The 19470-nt window shown below is 34.3% G+C and overlaps 1 pseudogene; it reads right to left on the bottom strand.

Annotated features, from left to right (window-relative positions):
- LOC109226248 overlaps positions 2663–19470 on the bottom strand; it is a 21587-nt pseudogene continuing 4779 nt past the window's right edge.

The following is a 19470-nucleotide window of genomic DNA, read 5'->3' as shown; positions in this document are numbered from 1 at the left end:
AAGTCAAGAATCAAATGGCTTAAGCTAGGGGATTCTAACACAACATATTTCCATGCATGTGTGAAAAACAGACAAGCAAGGAATCATATTGACAGGTTGATTGACAGTGCAGGGCAAATTCTACAAAGTACCACTGAAGTAGAAGAGGAGATACTGAGTTTCTACAAAAAACTACTTGGTACATCAACTCCACAACTATCAGTATTTATCCCAGGAATCATGCAGAATGGTTACACTTTGAACAGGCAGCAACAACTGCAGCTAATCAAGCCAATTATTAGAGAGGAAGTGAGAAAAGCTCTACAAGACTTTGATGATAATAAAGCACCTCGATGTGATGGCCATAATTCTTACTTTTTCAAGAAGGCATGGCACATAATTGGGGAGGATGTTACTACAACAGTAATGGAATTCTCTTTGAAACTACTGAAATGTGCAAAGCCATCAACTGTACCACTATTACCTTGATACCTAAAGTAAAGAAATCAACTAACATCAAGGAATTCAGGCCTATTTCTTGCTGTACAGTGTTGTACAAGATAATATCAAAAGTCCTAACAGCAAGACTACTGGAAGTTATGACAGACCTTATAGATAACAACCAAACAGCTTTTGTACCAGGCAGAATGATTACTGACAATATTATTATGAGTCATGAATTGGTCAAAGGGTATGGGAGGAAGAACATATCGCCAAGATGCATGCTCAAAATTGATATGCAGAAAGCATATGATTATGTGGAATGGGTATACATTGAGCAAGTGATGAAGCTACTGGGGTTCCCTGAGAAATTTGTAAAATGCATAATGGTATGCATTAGTACAGTTCCCTACTCTGTTATAATTAATGGGCAGCCAACTAAGCCTTTTGAGGCAAGGAAGGGACTTTAGACAGGGGGATCCCCTATCACCAGTACTATTTTTGACGGCAATGGAATATCTAAGCAGATTACTGAAGCCTGAACAAAGAATTCAAATTCCACCCAAAATGTGCCAAAGTCAACCTAGTGCACTTAGGATTTGCTGATGGTCTATTACTTTTCTGTAGAGGGGACATACAATCAGTCAACGTACTGCACCAACAATTCCAAGTTTTCTCTGCAGCCTCAAGGTTAATTGCAAACCCAAACAAAAGATGTATTTACTTTGGAGGAGTGAACAACATGATTCAAAAGCAAATTATGGACATGCCAGGATATACCAAGGGAGAACTACCTTTCAGATACCTAGGGGTACCTTTGAGCACAAAGAGGCTATCAGCTGTCCAATGTGAACCTTTAATTGATAAAATGCTGAGCAGGATACAATGTTGGACAATAAAATTTTTGTCATAGCTGGCAGAGCTATGCTAATCAAAAGTGTCCTGGGTTCAATCCAAACATTTTGGGCTCAGATTTTCATTCTACCTAAGAAGATCATCCAGTTCATAGATACAATTTGCAGAAGGTTCTTATGGTCAGGAACTGCTGAACCTTCCAAAAAGGCATTGATTGCCTAGGACAAACTATGTACTCCAAAGGTTGCAGGTGGTCTAAACTTCATCAATGTGGAGCTGTGGAATAAAGCAGCTATTTGCAAGCTCCTGTGGAACATCTGTACAAAGAAGGAAAAGTTGTTGGTCCAATGGATTCATGCATACTACATAAAGGGGAACACTGTATGGAACACAAAACCAAAAAGTGCATTGTGGGTCATCCAACAGATTTTCAAGGCAAGAAACTACTTTGAGGTTGTTGGATATGCAGAAAAGGAGTTGAATAGGATGGATAACTTCTCTATAAGATACATATACAAAGCTATGCAAGGGGAGTTTCAGAAGGTATTATGGAGGAAACTAGTCTGTAATAATCATGGACTACCAAAGTGGATCTTCATTTTGAGATTGGCGATACAGGAGAGGCTAGCTACAAAAGAAAGGCTAGCAAGATGGGGGGATAAATGTAGACAAAACATGCTCACTTTGTCAAAAAGAGAATGAAATCTTACAACACCTATTCTTTAAATGTGAAGTATCAGCAACTATATGGCAGCAACTCCTAAAATGGCAAGGCATTCAGAGAACAAAGCTAGACTGCCAGGAAGAGCTGAAGTGGATAGAAAAGAAGGCCAAAGGCAAAAGTGGAGGGGCGGCAGTATGCAGAATGTCGATAGCAGCAGCAGTTTATCATATTTGGCAAGAGAGGAACAATGTTATCTTCCAGCAGAAGAGAAGAACTGCTAAAGCCATCCTTAGACTAATCATTCAGGAAATACATGTTAGAGCCAGTACGTTTCCTAGTCTAGATAGAATCATGAATACATTGAATTGGTATCCTAATATAATGTAGCTGAGAAGAGATGTAGAAGAGGGAGAGTAGAAAGGATAGAAAACTCTTAGCCGGGGATTCATGTCCAGCAGGAACAAAGATAGAAGTTAGTCTCAGTTTTGTTAGTGTGTAAATACTTAGACTTGGTAAATAGAATCTTTTAATTACCAAAAAAAAAAAAAAAGAAGAATTGGATATAGTCAAGTAATCACTACATAATGATATATACAAAATTGAAAATGTGCTAATCGATCAAACACAAGTTTGGGTCGCAAGTTTAACACAAAATGATGAACATGATTTCATTTCCACATTTCATCCAAATCAATCTGAATCTCTTCTGTAATATCATTCACACAATATATAGTACAAACATAGTATCTCACTGAGGCCAAGAATTGAGAAACTTGACATAAATTTGAGTGCCATTAAAATAACATGAGGGACATTCCCCTCCAAATAATGACTTGAAAAACTACAAATCAGCAAATGCATTGTAAGTTTTCGAGTCCACTGCTATAAGCCTGAAGGCAGCTACTAATGCAGCAGCAGATATGACACTAAACAAGACAACATTAAGCAAATGCCAACTCCTTTGTAACGATGACAGTTGCTTTTTCATGGTACATATGATTCGGAAGAATAAACGTGAGTGGAATCGAGCTGATAGCACCAGTAAGACTCATGAAATCTCCCAAGAAAGGTAACAGAGCAGATAGGAAAGTAGTAACCGCTAGATAACCACCTCTAACTAGAGTTCTAAACGCCAGGTTCCGAACAGCAACTGCACTTCCTTTAATCCCATATTTGGTGTCCAAGAATTCATATGTTGGACTTGCAAATATCTACAATAAGCAAAATTAAGGCAATGTAACATGAGAATGGAGCAATAATACTATAGTGAGTTGATTTCTTTAGATGGGCGTTTAACTGTAATTATCATTTATGTGAGCGTAAAAGTTCTTTTATACTACAAGTGTGTGTTAGACTTGTTAGTATTCTGTGTCCGAAAATTAAATTCTGGAAAAGTAAACACGAAACGAAAATGTGGAAGAATCAAAAAATTAATCCGAGCCCATTGAATCATAGTGCTTTCTTAAGGAACATAATCCCCTCGTAGTACCCGAAATTTAGGATTATTTCTTCCCAGGATGGAATGGATTACCCTTACTGGTGTAGGAGTACTTCAAACCTCAGTAACCAACAAACTCAAAGATTGGTAGCAAAGTACACTAATGTTGTTTTCTTTATGTTAAACAATGCAGGAGGAAGAAGGAGAATTCAGAATTTTCATAAGGAAAATCCGTCCAAATCTATCCAAATCTGTGACCAACGAACTCAAAAATCGATAGCAAATTTTACTACTATTGTCTTCTTTATGTTAAAATAATGCTGAAGGAAGAAGGAGAATTCAAAATTTTCATAAGGAAGATTCGACCAAATCAGTGACCCACGAACTCAAAGATCGGTAGAAAATTACACTACATTATTTTCTTTATGTCAAAACAATGGAGAAGGAAGAAGGAGAATTCAGAATTTTCTTAAGAAAAATTCAACCAAATCCGAAGCCGAGCGACGATGACGGCACGAGGATTGACTTCTTCTCAACTGCTTAAGAGGTAGAAGAAATGAAATTATATATATATATATATATATATATATATATATATATATATATACACACACAACACATTAATCCTTTATTCCACAGAGCTAGTCATGGTCTTTGTCTTATTTTGATTAATATGATGGACTAGCTAGTCTTAGATAAAGCTTACATTTCTTATTTATTTATTTATTTATTTATTTGTCTCATTTTTCTTTTCATCCACTCGTTACAAAGGTCATTATCTCTACAAATCTAATTGCACGCATACTTAGTATATTCACTGTGTTGTTGCGACTTATTGTGTTACTAATTTCATAAGCCTAAACTAGTTGAGTATCATTGGTAATTTAAATGCAGTTTCTGACAATTACTTTATCTATTTTATATTATTTACATACACGAATCCAACAATTTAAATATACAGTAGGTGAAGTACTTACTACTCATCCTAGCTACGTGATAGTATAGGTTCCCTCGGCTGCANTTCTTCTCAACTGCTTAAGAGGTAGAAGAAATGAAATTATATATATATATATATATATATATATATATATATATATATATATATATATACACACCCAACAAATGGGCTTTCCTCCTCCAATATGGGGCAATGTTCCTTTGTTAAAGAGGGAAATTCAAAATTTTCATTTTTCTCTCCATTCCTTGTTCACATTATTTTTGAACTAAAACCCCCACACTGTATAGAAGTTAAACTCAATACGATAAGATGAAAGTGGAAAGATAATTACATGTAAAGCGATGATGGCTTGCAAGAATGCACTGATGTTAGCCAGTGCCTTAACCCAAACCGGACCACTAACATTGTTGAGCAAATAAGAAGATGAACTGGATCCATATGCCCAATATCCAATGTAAGTAACAGCATGAACAGGCACAGATCCTAAACTGAACTGAAAATATAAGGCTTTTAACATGTTGTCAACAACAGGTGCTCTTATTGTAGCCTGTTAAAGAAAAAGATTTTTAAAAAGTTAAGTCAAGAAAAAAAGATGTCATAGACTAGATATACTTCAGTCAATTGCAAATATTTTTGGTATGGAGTTGAGTTTATTAATGACACAAGTGTTAGGATCGAAATAATCAAGGTGTCATACGGAAGCTAGTAAAGTAAACCTTGAACGACGTTAAATCAGACAATAAAAGAGAAATATACCAAAAGAGACACAAACATTTACGTGGTTCGGTCAATTGGCCTACGTCCACATGCGGAGATGGCAATCCACTATATAAAAGAAAAGTAGAAAATATCGGAGAATAACCTTACAAAGAGACAAACACAAAGGACACATCAAATATGACTCTCAAACCCCATATGGCTACATTGTGGATGCTACTGAATGAGAAGGAAGGATCCTCAATTTGTAGAAGTACAAAACCTTTTTCCTCCAAGAAAAAGTACTAGCCAAATATGAAAGAATTATATTTCCTTCTAAGAAAAGAAAATCCAATTATGGTAAATATGTTAGGCATTTCCTTCGAGAGATAGGAAAACCAAATATGGTAAAAAATTCAGGACAAACACGTAACAACAAGTTCATTGATAAAGTGTTCCATTCTTCACAAGAATACATCGAATTCGAGGTTAGTTACGTTACCTGGATCTCAGGAATCATTCCGGTGTTGAATACAAAAACAATATTTGCAGCAGCACCAGCAGTTGTAAAAACTCTGTTTATCTTTGATCCCGGAATGCTGTAGTCCCTAGGAGGAGCATTAATACCTGCAAATACGCAGATAGTTATCAAATACGCAGTACTTATAAAGAAATTCACGTATCTGGTGTTGTCGTCAGATGTTAAGGAGAGATGCATACCGTCTTTAAGAGCTAAAACAAAGGTTATAGTGAGATAAATTAGACTGTACACTGATGAAATCACCAGCCAAATCCTTAGTGATGACAAGGTGGGAACAACAATGGCAAATAAGACGCATGCCAATCCAGCAATCGCGATGAAGTATGCTAGCTTCATATGATCATCATCCCTAAAGAGATGATAAAAAGCCTGCCAATCATAAACAAAATTGTTTCAGAATCATGTCTACTAATTAACAGATTTAATAAAAATTAACTTGACAACATATATAGTTGCATCTTCATATTCATTATTTCTATTGTGTATATAGCTTTCGATCAACCTCCACGTTCACAACCTTTTCTCATTTCTCCTTTCTATTTTCGTTATCACTACCTTTAGGAATAGCAGGGGAGCTTCGGGAGGAGGTACATGTGATGCACAGGACAAAGCGCAAGATGATAAAGGGCGGGTCAAAGAGAAGGACTGACAACCTGTGACAACCCAAAGGGTCATCACCTGTTTTCTTACTCATTCCGTGCTTTCGAGGCCTTGAAAACCTCATTTAGGGTTGCCTCGATTTGTGTGCGCAGTCCGAGCGCATAGCCGGAAAACTTAAATATGAATTCTGTGAAATAAATGCTAAATTTTGATATTAATTTGAATAAATTTGACTTCGGTCAACATTTTGGGTAAACGGACCCGGACCCGTGACTTGACGGTCCCGGAGGGTCCGTAGGAAAATATGGGACTTGGGCGTATTCCCGAAATCGAATTCCGAGGTCCTAAGCCCGAGAAATTATTTTTTGAGTAAAATTGTGTTTCTGAAATTATTAAGGAAATTGGAAATGAAATTTGATTAAAAGACTGTGGTATCGGGCCCGTATTTTGGTTCCGGCACCCGGTACAAGTCTTATATATGGTTTAAGCGCTTTCTGTGAAGTTTGGTTGAAATCGGACGTCGTTTGACGTGTTTCGGACTTAAAACTCTAAATTTGAAAGTTTATGAGGTTTGAGGAAAAATTTGTGATTTTGAGGTTGATTCGTTGTTTTTGATGTCATTTTGGCGATTTGATCGCACTGTCAAGTTCGTAGGATGTTGTTGAGTTAGTGTATGTGTTTGGTTAGGAGTCTCGAGGGCTCGGGAGTGTTTCGGAGGTGTTTCAGAGTGATTTCGGACTTAGAAAAGTAGCAGGTTTTTGGCTTCAGCTGTTGCAGACAATTCCTTCGCGTTCGCGAAGCTCCTCATCTTCCTTCATCGCGTTCGCAGCTTTGGATTCGCGTTCGCGTAGGGTCAAGTGACCCTGGGGGACTTAGTCTTCTTTCCTCTTCGCTTTCGCGTTCGCATTCTCGCGTTCGCGTAGTTCCCAGATCTCTTCATCGCGTCCGCGTGTAGTCCCACGCGTTCGCATAGGCCAAATCCCTGGACCCCCCCAGCCTTTTCTCTTCGCGTTCGCATCCTTCACGTCGCGAACGCGATGGTCTGTTGAGTCAACCCTTCGCGAACGCGACCTTGCTCCCGCGAACGCGAAGGGCAATTTTGCCCAGTTATTTAAAATGTCCAAAACAGAACAGTGACGGGAATTTTTCATCAAACACACGAACTCCTTCTTCTCCAAGGTTCTAGGGCGACTTTTAGAGCATTTCTTCATCAAAGCTTTTGGGGTTAGTAAATCTTAACTCATTTTCTTCATTTTCTATCTATATTTGTTGAATTCCTAAGCCTAAAACATGTAATTAGGGTATAAATTGGGGGAATTGGGTAGAGTTAGGGCTTTTTACTTTTTCTTGATTTAGACCACGTTTTGAGGTCGAATTTGAAAATAAATTATATATTCGGGCTCGTGGGGGAATGGGTGATATGAATTTGGTCCGAACCTCGTGTTTTGACCAAGCGGGCTCGGGGTCAATTTTTGGAATTTTGGGAAGAAAGCTTGGAATCTATAATTAGGCATTGGGTTTGATTTGTTTAGCATATATTGATACCATGGAATCATTATTGTATAGATTTGATTGAGTTAGAGCCGAATTCGAGAGGGAAAGCGGTTGTTGTGGATTGATTCGGCCGTGGAAGTTGAGGTAAGTGTTTGGTTTAACCCTAGCTTGAGGGAATAGGAGTTGAGTCTTATTTGTAACTTGCTAATTGTCGAGTACGATGTATAGGCATGGTGACGAGTATCTATACATTAGTGTCTAGCATGACCGTGAGTCCTTATTTGCGAATAGTTTGGTTGTTGTTATGCCTTCCATGTTTAATTGATGACTTCTATATGTTGTAAAGACCTTGTGAAAGAAATTGTAATCTTGGAACTTCGTAGAGCATTGGCTCGGCTTGAAATACAAATTGGGAAGGTATATGAGATAAGTAATTCCTTGGAGCTTGAGCTCAAGTGATAATGTGAAATATGAGATGAAAGTGAAAGAAAGAGAAGAGTTAATGATTTATTCCCTTGCCGGGGCGTTGTGATTATTGATGTTGTACCCTTCCCGGATTTTTTTTATTTGTTGGTTTGTGTACCCTTGCCGGGGCTTCTATTCTTGTTCTATTATTTCCCTTACCTTTGTCTGTGATTGTTGATTGGGTGAGGAAGAGTGTTAAAGCACGAAGGGTGGTGTCGTGCAGTGAATGATATTTGTGGATCGGGTTGCGCGCCGCAACAATGTTAAATGATGTGGATCGGGTTGCACGCCGCAACAATGTTAAATGATGTGGATCGGGTTGCACGCCGCAACAATGTTAAATGTTATGGATCGGGTTGCACGCCGCAACAATGATATTTATAGATCGGGTTGCACGCCACAACAGAGTTGTTATATATTGAGATCGGGTTGCGCGCCGCAACAATTAATGATACAAGTGTGTTTATTTTGGGTATTTGTTTCTTGTCCGCTGTAAATTCCAAGCTGCCCTTAGATTGTTATTCTGGATTTACTTTTATTATTGTTAACTCCCCACAGCATGCTCCCCCTCCCATATTGTTTACTTGTCTTGTATTTTCGATTCCACTGTATATACATAATTGTACAGGTTTATGTGATAGTCCAGTCTAGCCTCGTCACTACTTCGCCGGGGTTAGGCTAGACACTTACCAGCACATGGGGTCGGTTGTGCTGATGCTACACTCTGTGCTATTTGCACAGGTCCAGGTTTCGAGCAGCAGCAGCAGCATTAGTTCGGGAGCAGGCCTTCAGTCCAGCGAGACCCGAGGTTGCCTTGCAGGCGTCCGCAGGCCCGGCGTCTCCCTTATTCTCTTTTTTTTAGTCTGTTGCCTCTTTGTATTCGAGACAAACAGCTTATGTGTTCTTTCAGACATTTGTATTTAGTATTTCTTAGCAGTTCGTGAGTATTGTGACACCAGTCTTGGGTAGGCTTATATTGACTATTCCGCATTTTGATTCAGTTTCTATAACTAAGACTTCCGCTACTATTAAATTTCGTTATTTTGATATTGTTGCCATAAATTGATAAAAGGGACTATGTTGTAAACGAAAGGTAGTTAAATTTGGTTTGCCTAGCTTCTACGAGTAGGCGCCATCACGACTTTCGAGGGTGAGAAATCCGGGTCGTGACACAACCTTCCGAAGAAGAAGTAGATATGACACCTAGGCAAATTTCGCATTGATGGAAATTGAGGATAAAATGAAGTGCTATATAAGACAAAGTACAAATTCACACAATATGTGACGTAAGGTTTATTGGGCTAAAATGGACAATATGTACCATGAGCTTGGATTTCGACCAGGGACGGAGCTACGATCTCAGTTACGGGTTCGGAAGAACCCATAGCTTTGGCCCAGATTCAGTATTTGTGTTAAATAATCCACTTAGTATATATAAACAATTTAGGGCAAAGATCACTTTTAGCCCGCGGCTGAAACTATTTACATCCAGTAGCCGCAAAAGTGTATAAAAATATTTATATTTTCTGCATATAACATATAGAAATGTGTGTATATATATAATAATTTTTCGGCTATTATTTTGAGAGCGGCTATATAGTGTCATTTTCACAATAATTAATTTATCCAGAACCCAGTAAGTTACTGTTTCTAAAATCCAAAATCCATATAATCAAAATCCTAGCTCCGCCTCAGCAGTGGCGGAGACAGAATTTTCCGCTAAGGGGGTTCAAAAAAGAAAAAAGTTAAAAAATTAAATGAGATTGTAGCTAATGGGAATTGAACCTATGACCTTACAAATGTTTTGAACCCCTATGACCACTAAACTATGCTTTTGGGCTATATCAAGGGGATTCAAAACATAATATATAAAGATAAAAAACAGATTTTGCCTACTATTTTACCCGAATCCCCTTCTGCCCCCCTAAATCCGCCCCTGCGCCTCAGACGCTGACATGATAACAACTAATAAGCTCACATATTCTCAGACATAAAGATTTAGAGCAGGAGAAGAGGATAGGGGAATTTATCTTACCTTTAAGGCCTGTCCACCTAAAATGATGAATCCAATGTTTATCAAGAAAAGATTTGCATATTGCGATGCCCAGACAATTCCATAAGCTGTCCGACCTGAAATATTAACCAAGTCTCCATTCAACTATAAATTCAAAGGAATTAAAATCTTGTAAAGCTTAAGAGAAAAGAACGCAAGATCCAAGGAAGGACTGCACCCCAAGGGATGTGATGTAGACAGCCTACCCTCATGCAAACATTACTGGCTGCTTTCAATGCTCGAATCCCTGACCTATAGGTCACAAGTATGCAATTTTCTCTTGTTTACTTGTTCTTACCATACATAAATCCGGCAAGATCTCTATGTCTGATATGTCTTTTTCCACCATATTCATGAATCTTGGCAATTAGAGTACTTGCATATAATGATATTATTGTTGATAAAACCAGACCAATAACACCACCAGTCCAACCCAAAGGAACCATAACTGTGCCAGCATATCCTAGAGCATAGGCACTGCTGATACCAGTGCTTAGAACAACTCCCGCCTGAAACCATGAGTCTACATTTTGCAAATACAGAAGACACCACACAAATTATTTCAATTAAGTTAAAATAGAAAAAAATCAATATACATAAGAGATTGAACATTACTCTTTTTTCTTCTTCAACTCCTAGATTTAAGTGTAACTAATTTTTACAGGATCACTTATTATGGGCGATTATCTATAGTTATTTTTTTGGATTTAAATAATATAAACCGACAATTAAAATTTTTTCAATGTTATGCTTATTTTTAAGCTATGATAACAGGTTAGTTACTATTTTATTAGATTATCAATTAATGTTTCTCAAGAGTTTTTACTATAATTACTTAATAAGTGACATAATTTTGAGCTAAAATAGTCATTATTATACGATAAAATTTCTAAAGTGACACACATGTCATTTATTTATTTAGTAAAGTTGATTCTTTTTCTTGTTCTATATCGTGGACGATAGTGAACACAAGTCAGACACCAAAAAGAAAAAGAAAAAAAGAAAAGAAAAGGGAGAGTAGAGCCAATAAAATGTGCAGTAGAGAAGCTTTTTCTCATATTGTTCGTTTTTCCATAGCAAATTTGGTATCTAATTATCTTCCTATGAAGCTTTTAATGCTTAGACATAAGTTTTCGTGCCAAGATTTTTTTAAAAAAATACTCCCTCCGTCTCATATCAACAGTCGTGGTTACTAAAAATAATTATCTCAAATTATTTGTCATTTTAGAAATTCACGATAAAATTAATTATTTTTTCCCCTTTTCTACCCTTAGTAATAATTATTCTTGAAGGTGGAGATAACACATAAATAGAATAAATATTCAATGAAGAGAGATTATATCTTAAGACATAAACAAGGATAGAATAGTCCAATCCCTTTTCTAATTAATATTTCTTAAGGGGCGTGTAAAAAAGAAACATCACACATAATATGAGACAGAGGGAGAGTACGTGAATAAACAAGGAAATTTTACCTCCTACAGCAAAGGCTGATACCTTATTTATTGTAAATGAAGCTACCTTTTAATTTTATATCTATTTATGGTCACTTCCTACCTTTAAGCCATTAAATACGCTGTGTATTATTTTTCTCTCTCCCTCTCTCTTCCCCCTCTCCTCCTTTCTCTTTCCTCTTTCTTCTCTTTTTCCCCGGGTTTTTTCCTCCCCTGCTTTTAGAAACCCTAGCAGGGGCTGTGTTCCGCTAACGACAGATCCGGCCAGCGATCACTTCCCTCCTTCGTTGTTATGTCACCCCTAACCCCCTCCTCCGGCCAGCGATTTCTTTCACACAATTGTGTTACACATTCTAAATGTTTCTTAGATTTTGCATTGATTGTTCATGTTTGCCTTGTGAGATCTGAAGAAGTTTTGTCTCTAGTTTCCGTTTGATCCTTTAAATTGGTGCTTCTTCAACAACTGTCTTCATTTAACCGGCAACGACGCCCCACATGGCGGCGGCCTGGATATCGGTGGATTGGGGACGGAGTTTGGGGCTGAGGAACTTGAAAAGTCTGTTACCTTTTTTTCCATTGTATTTCAATGTATCTCGCAGTATTCCATGTATTTCATTATATTCACTGTCTTTAGTTTTTTCTACTTTTTCAATATATTTGCTGTATTTAGCTGTATTCAATGTAATTATATAATTTCAAAGCTTCACTTTGTTTCTCTGTATTGTCCAGCAGTATATATTCAGCAGTATGCATTCAATGTATTGTAGAATGTATTCATATATTTTTTTAATTAACATAATTTATGTATTCAGATGTATATATGTATTCAAATGTATCTGCAGTATGTATTCATATGTTTTTGCACTATAGATGACCTGGTATACTTCAGGTATTCAATGTATTTTTATGTATTTAACTGTATTCAATGTAATTATATAATTTCAAAATATAAATCTATTTGTAAAGATACCACTAAAAAATATTTTAGTAAAGATACCACTAAAAAAAGAAAGGATCGATTGAATCTCTGAAGATTGCTCTGTTTTTTGGGTGTTTTTTGGTTGAGAATCTTTTCTATAACTGGAAATACAAATTTTGTGTGTTATAATTGAGTTTGCTGAGTTATATTAGGAGTCTATCGCGTTAATTGATTCACTTACCGTTTTTAAATAGCTGAAGACCTGTTTTTCAGCAAATTCCGTTACTATATTCACGAATACAGCTCGCGAATACAGTCGAATACATTCTCTGCTTAGCTGGACTCCCCTGTTTTCCGCCAAGTTTTGCTACTATATTCATGAATACGGTAACAAAAATACATCGAATACAATCTATAACAACTGAAAACGCAGCTATAAGAAGTAATTTATTCAATGATAGCTATAGCAAACTAATAATCACTTAAACATAGTGATTTCTGAAAATTTCTCAATAAACAAATTGGGGAGGTCGGAATAGGTACAAATGCCATCACTTTTAACGATAGAGCCCAAAAAGTGTAATACCTAGCTCCTGTCTATGTTATTCACTTTTTAAAGTTCTTGTACACTTTTGAAAGATATTTAAACTCTTAATTATAAGAATATTAGTCCAAATTATCCTTCGTCTATTTCTTAAATATCTTACTTAATTAACATTTGCAATAAATGACTTCGTTTAACAATTATTTTAAAAGGAATTTAATTTAGTAAAACGACTCATATTAGGGGTAAGGTTATGTGCATATATACTATTCTCTCCGTAACCCACTAGTGGGAACTGAGTTTGTTATTGTTATTGTTGTACGACTAATATTTAGGATAAAAATATAGTACAATTTTGACCTTTTTTTTCTTTTCCATCCGGTATCCAGTATCCACATTGGGCCCCGACTAAATTCGAATTCGCCCCGGAAAGTCCCATATTGGGGGTAAAGCGTTCCCTAACAAAGGCGACTCCATATCCAGAGGCTCGAACTTGAAACCTCTAATTAAGTATGAAAGAGTACTTACCACTCCACCACAACCCTTGTTGGTTATACAATTTTGACTTGATGTTCATGTTTTATGTGATGAGTACAATTTTGGTCAGCATTTCAATTTCAATATGACTGCTCTTTCAGATCTTTTCGTATTATTCCACACTGTCAATTGACTATTACTTCGTCCAAATACTCAGTTCGTTTCAATTTTGTTGATGTAATTTGACTTGATACAAAGCTTAAGGGAAAAAAGAAAACTTTTGAAATACGTGGTCTTAAAAGTTTAAGGGGCAAAAGTTTTTTGAGACCATAATATTTGTGTGGCTATAAAAACTTTTAATTAAGGAAAAAGTAGGTAAAATGAAAAGTTTAAAGTTGAATTATTTCTAAATATAAAAATGTGTTATTTTTTTAGAACAGACTAATAAGAAAAGTATGTTATTTAAATTAAAATAAATGGAGTAATTGACAAAATCCCACGCTTCCCCATTTGATATAGAAAGTATGACTCTATATTTATATTAAGGCAAGAAAGTTACCATATATAATTGATATTATGGTTAAGCCAAGTGGCAAGCTAATAAATGTCAATAGTATATGGTAACTGTTATAAATAGAATTGTATTTATGGTGAATGTCTATATTTAGAGAGATTCTAGGGTTCATTGCTTGGTGGCTAAGTCACCCTCTCCCTATAAATAGAGGGTTCTATTCCATTGTAATTCATCCCAAATCAATAAGAATTCTCTCTCCCTACTTTTCTCTGCAATACTATTCTTCTTCTTTTATTGTTTCATAACACGTTATCAGCACGAGACTCTAACCAATTGAGTAGAAACTTTGTGTTTGAGCATAATGATTGTCAATTGTTCCATGAACTTCCTTCATGATTAAATTCTGGATTTAAGGTAAGTGTTTTACCGTATTTTTCTCTTTTATTCTATACTTTGATTTTAAATACAAGCAAAGACAACAAAGTTTGATTAGAACTCTAATGGAGCTTGTAAGAAATTATAACCACCTGAAGTGGTAAAAGTTTCTATGTCTTGCCATGATCAAATTCATGTATGATTATGGGCACAAAAAGTGGAAACCCGTCCCATTGAATTTGCTCCATTCTCATTCCCTTAAGAGAATGTGATAGCAGTATGTGATAAGTCTGAAAGAAGACAAAATTATCACTATGAATATATCAATGGATGTGGACGTGGCAATAGACGAAATTATAATCGTCATCATTGTGATAATGAGAATAATAAGGATTCTCAAAATAATCTTCACTTGTGAAAATACTTGTCATCGATTTGACATGAGATTTTATAAAGCACATATAGATGATTATGGTCTATTCATGATGTGAATGTGACAACATCTAATTTAAGAATACATATTCATTTTTGGAAGAATATGAGCGTGCTAGTGGTATATACCACACTCACATCTAGAAGGAGGTTTGAGATGATATAAGAAAATAATATCATTATTATGGCATGCATGGTAATTGGTCACGTACCTATTGTACGCCAAAATATTTTGGCATTGTGATTATTAAAAGTCAACGGTAATGCAAGAAACAGATCTTGCATATAATTTTGACCATAACCATAATGGTATAACTTTCTCATTAAAAGAGATATTGGGTGTTGATGAATATGTGGTACTACAAAATTAATTGAGAACTCTGCAAGAGCCAATTATACTATTTTGGAGAAACACAATTAATTACCAATAAGGTATTGTGTTGTAGTAAGTCTCAAAGAAACTTATTCAGTTTCCAAAGTATACGCGAAAGCGGTTGATTATATTGAGACTATAAATAAAGGAAAGATTTAATATCTTCTATTACTACATCTTGTAGCGGGGTAATATGTATGTGAAAAGCTACCCGCTTTATTCTCCAATTTGTACTACATAAACAAAAGAATACCACAATAAAGTGGATATTTATTGATATAAAAACCCTTATCATAATAAACTTGGAGTTTATTCATAATTGCACACATCATGGTGTAAACCTGAAGTTTATCAAATTCAATATTGATAATTTATCCAGTTGGCATACTTGGTTTAGCATGTTAATTCATGTATGATGTGCAAAAATAATAGAGAATTCACATGGGTAAATATTAAAGAACTAGAAAGTTCTTTATGAATTCTCTTATATTGTTTGTTCTCATAAATTAATAGATCAACTAAAATTGAGATTGAATCCCATGAATGCTGGAAATATCAAAGGTGAATATGGGCCCATTCACCTGCCATGTATACCACATAAGATGCATCTATGAGATGGTTACATGTGCGATTATTATTAACCCGCAACATGGTGTTTGCGAGGGTAAACTTGCTCAATAATTTAATTTAGAGCATATTCCAGATTTTCTATTCAAGAAGTTCATCTTGATAGTTGGTCTTACATCACAGCTGGTTTAGCAAAATGATTTATTGAGTGCCTCCACTTAATAGCTAAACAATTGCTTATTGAGAGACAAAGTTTATATAGTCAGTTTTGAATATACTTATATACGAAAGTATATTAATTGTCTCTCCCCTCAGCAGTGGTTCTGGTCAGGAACCAAATAATGTCCATCTTATTATTATTGATGTGCGGTGTATATTTTGATTAACACCATAACGCACAAAGATGGGTTCTCAAAGTGAGAAAATAAGTTAGTTTTTCTAACATGAGGGGGAGACATGATAAACATCTGAGAAAAGGTTACGTGGAATGAATTATCACTTTACATCTAGATCCTCGAATAAGATCAATATGAACTTTCAAGTTCATAAAGGATATTCAGTTGCAATATATTGCAAAGCATGCCAGACGCATTTGCTGACCCAAAGAAAGTAACTATATTCTCATTGCAAATGCTCCTATTAAGTCCTAGAAGGACAAGTCTATGGTACGCTTGAAGCGTATAGACAAGTTCGGTTTAAATAAACTTTCTTGATAAAGAAGATGAGCAAATGAATCTAAATGATCATAATAAAGGAGGCAAGTGATCTAGAAGATTACATGACATAACACTTCATAAAATCTCATGAGAGATTCAGGTACCTGAAAATATGAATGAAGAGATCTCTATGTTATGTCTTTATGAAAAAATATATTGAAACTGATATAAAATGTTTGTCGACGACATCTATAATAGTGCCTAAATATATATGAGGATCTTAGTCTGGAGAAACAATTCAAATAGAATTGGTTCATATGAAAGACATGTAGTTTTGAACCATGTAGTTCAAACACTTGAAAGTATAAAGTCGATGGCACGTGCAATCAGTTTTCGAATCTTATATGTCTAGCATGACATGAAAACTTGATATGCATCTAAAGTTATTATATGGCTTATATGACTTAACAATCCCTGAAGGATTTAAATTGCTTAAAGCATATAGAATTCTTGATCTTGAAGTACTACTTCCTCAGTGCAATTTGTGCACTATGTATCTTGCTATAACTATGAGCATGATAAATGATAGCAAGAGTTTTCACCCTTATGTGAAGATATTGAAATGATATTCCAACAAATCATAATGAAGACAATACATCTATCAGGATGATGATTCAAGTTGAAACAAATTCGTCTGAAGTTAATATGGCTGATATTGTTTATCAAATATCTATCAACGATCTTTTGAAGATGGTGCACAAGATTGGAATGCAAATGCTTAAGGATGTGAATTGATGCTCTCATCAGAGGGGTGTTTGTACTCTTTTTCCCTTACAAGGTTTGTCCCACTGGGTTTTCTTGCAAGGTTTTTACGAAGCAACCAAAAAGCGTATTGTTAGATATGTGTACTCTTTTTCCTTCTCTAGAATTTTTTTTCCACTGGATTTTTTTTAGTTAAGGTTTTAACGAGGCACATTATCTGTTGAATAGACATTCAAGGGGAGTGTTATAAATAGAATTGTATTTATGGTGAATGTCTATATTAGAGAGATTCTAGGGTTCATTGCTTGGTGGCTAAGTCACCCTCTCCTATAAATAGAGGGTTCTATTCCATTGTAATTCATCCCAAATCAATAAGAATTCTCTCTCCCTACTTTTCTCTGCAATACTATTCTTCTTCTTTTATTGTTTCATAACATAACTTTAATCTATATTTGACTATTTTAGTTATATATATATATATATATTATATATATATATATATATATATATATTATATATATATATATATATATACAAAATTTGAATTAAAAGTAATTTTTAATTTAATATAAAAGTTCTAAAATTCGAATTTAAATTAAAATTAAATTTATCTTTTTATCATGTTATCATACTTAATTCGGTTAATGATCATATGCAATCATGTTAGGACTCTGTTATTTTTTCTAATTATTTAAATACTACTTCGCCTCTAGCAAAAAAAAAAAAAATTACTCCATATAACTAATAAAACTCTTTCACATTTAAAATCCTATAAGTATAGTTCTTTGAAACACTGTAGCTAGATTTGAATAAAATAAAATTCTTTTAAAATAATGTAATATATAGGTACACGTCTATGTTTATCTAAATAACAAAAAAAGAGTTTACAAAACCAAATAAAAGTTTCTTACATATATAATAAAGTAACATACATGCTGGGAAGAAAAACATCACAAATCAGTCAATATTAAAAAAAAAGTTGTTTCTTTTTTTCTTCTTGAAGAATATTTATTTGAAGAGTCAATTTGCATAAATGGACATCAAACAAATAACAAAATTTTGGCTATACAATTTCTGTCATTAATTTCAATTTAGCACATTCAAGGAATTGAAGGATATAAGCTGAAACCCCTTCATTTAGCTGTAGTCAAGCCAATATTGCAAGGGTATAATATTTTTTTCGTTGAAGAATATTAGTTTTGAATCATTAGATTATGTGAAAGTTTTTTTTTCAAACTCAACAAGAGAGAAATTGGTTTCTAATTGATAGTTTCTATAGCGACTTTTAGGTGTAACAAAGAGTATATATAAAGAAAAAATTGGTATGACGTGAAATATTTTTTTAAAAATGTAAACACATTATTTCGGAAAAACTCTTTACTTTTTTTAATTCAAAAATAATGAAAAGATAAGATATTTTTGGACATTAGTGGAGAGTTTTAAAATTATTATAATAGAAGTTATATCATGGATAAACTCAAAAAAGCGAAATCTTATGGAATATTTACATAATATCAGGCCATATTTTTGTTTACTTTTTATAGAATATAAATAGATGAATATTACCGACAAACATATTATACAACATATTATATATGGTTATATATAAATTACACATCATTCAATTTTTTAATTTAAGTGGTCGGGTGAGCACCTATTAAGGCTGATTAGATAAAACCAAAAGAAAAATATGAAATAATTTCAACCAAAGACTAAAATATAATTAAAGTTCATATTTAGATAATTTTTATTAAAAACTCAACCTTTTATAGTGAAATAAATAAATTTTTTGTAACAAAAAATAATGACAATAAAAAATAAGATAAAAGAAAAAAATATTGAAAAAAATGTTAGAAAGATCTAAAACACGAAAATAAAAGATGAAAAAAATTTCTTTTTATGTTTCATCTTTGTTGAGTATAAAAATTTTGAAAGTTAATCTCATCGATTTCAAATATTTTCTTTTCAACTCAAATACATAGATTATAAGATAAGGATATCTTAGAATATTTTTTAATTTACATTATGTGTCGTTTTTAAAAATCAATATTACTAACAAACTGATATGATATTCGAATTTGAATTGAATGCAATTTGAGTAGTTTGCATTGAGGTTAAGCCAAGTATGGTGTCGAAAAATAACTACTTGACAATTTTAAGACAATATATGCAATATTTATAATAATAGTCAACTAATTTAACATATTAATGAT

This window comes from Nicotiana attenuata, chromosome 5 (assembly GCF_001879085.1).
Source record: "Nicotiana attenuata strain UT chromosome 5, NIATTr2, whole genome shotgun sequence".
In the NCBI taxonomy this organism is placed as follows: domain Eukaryota; kingdom Viridiplantae; phylum Streptophyta; class Magnoliopsida; order Solanales; family Solanaceae; genus Nicotiana; species Nicotiana attenuata.
Note: the sequence above shows the minus strand (reverse complement) of the source record. Positions and strands in the feature narration are given on the sequence as shown.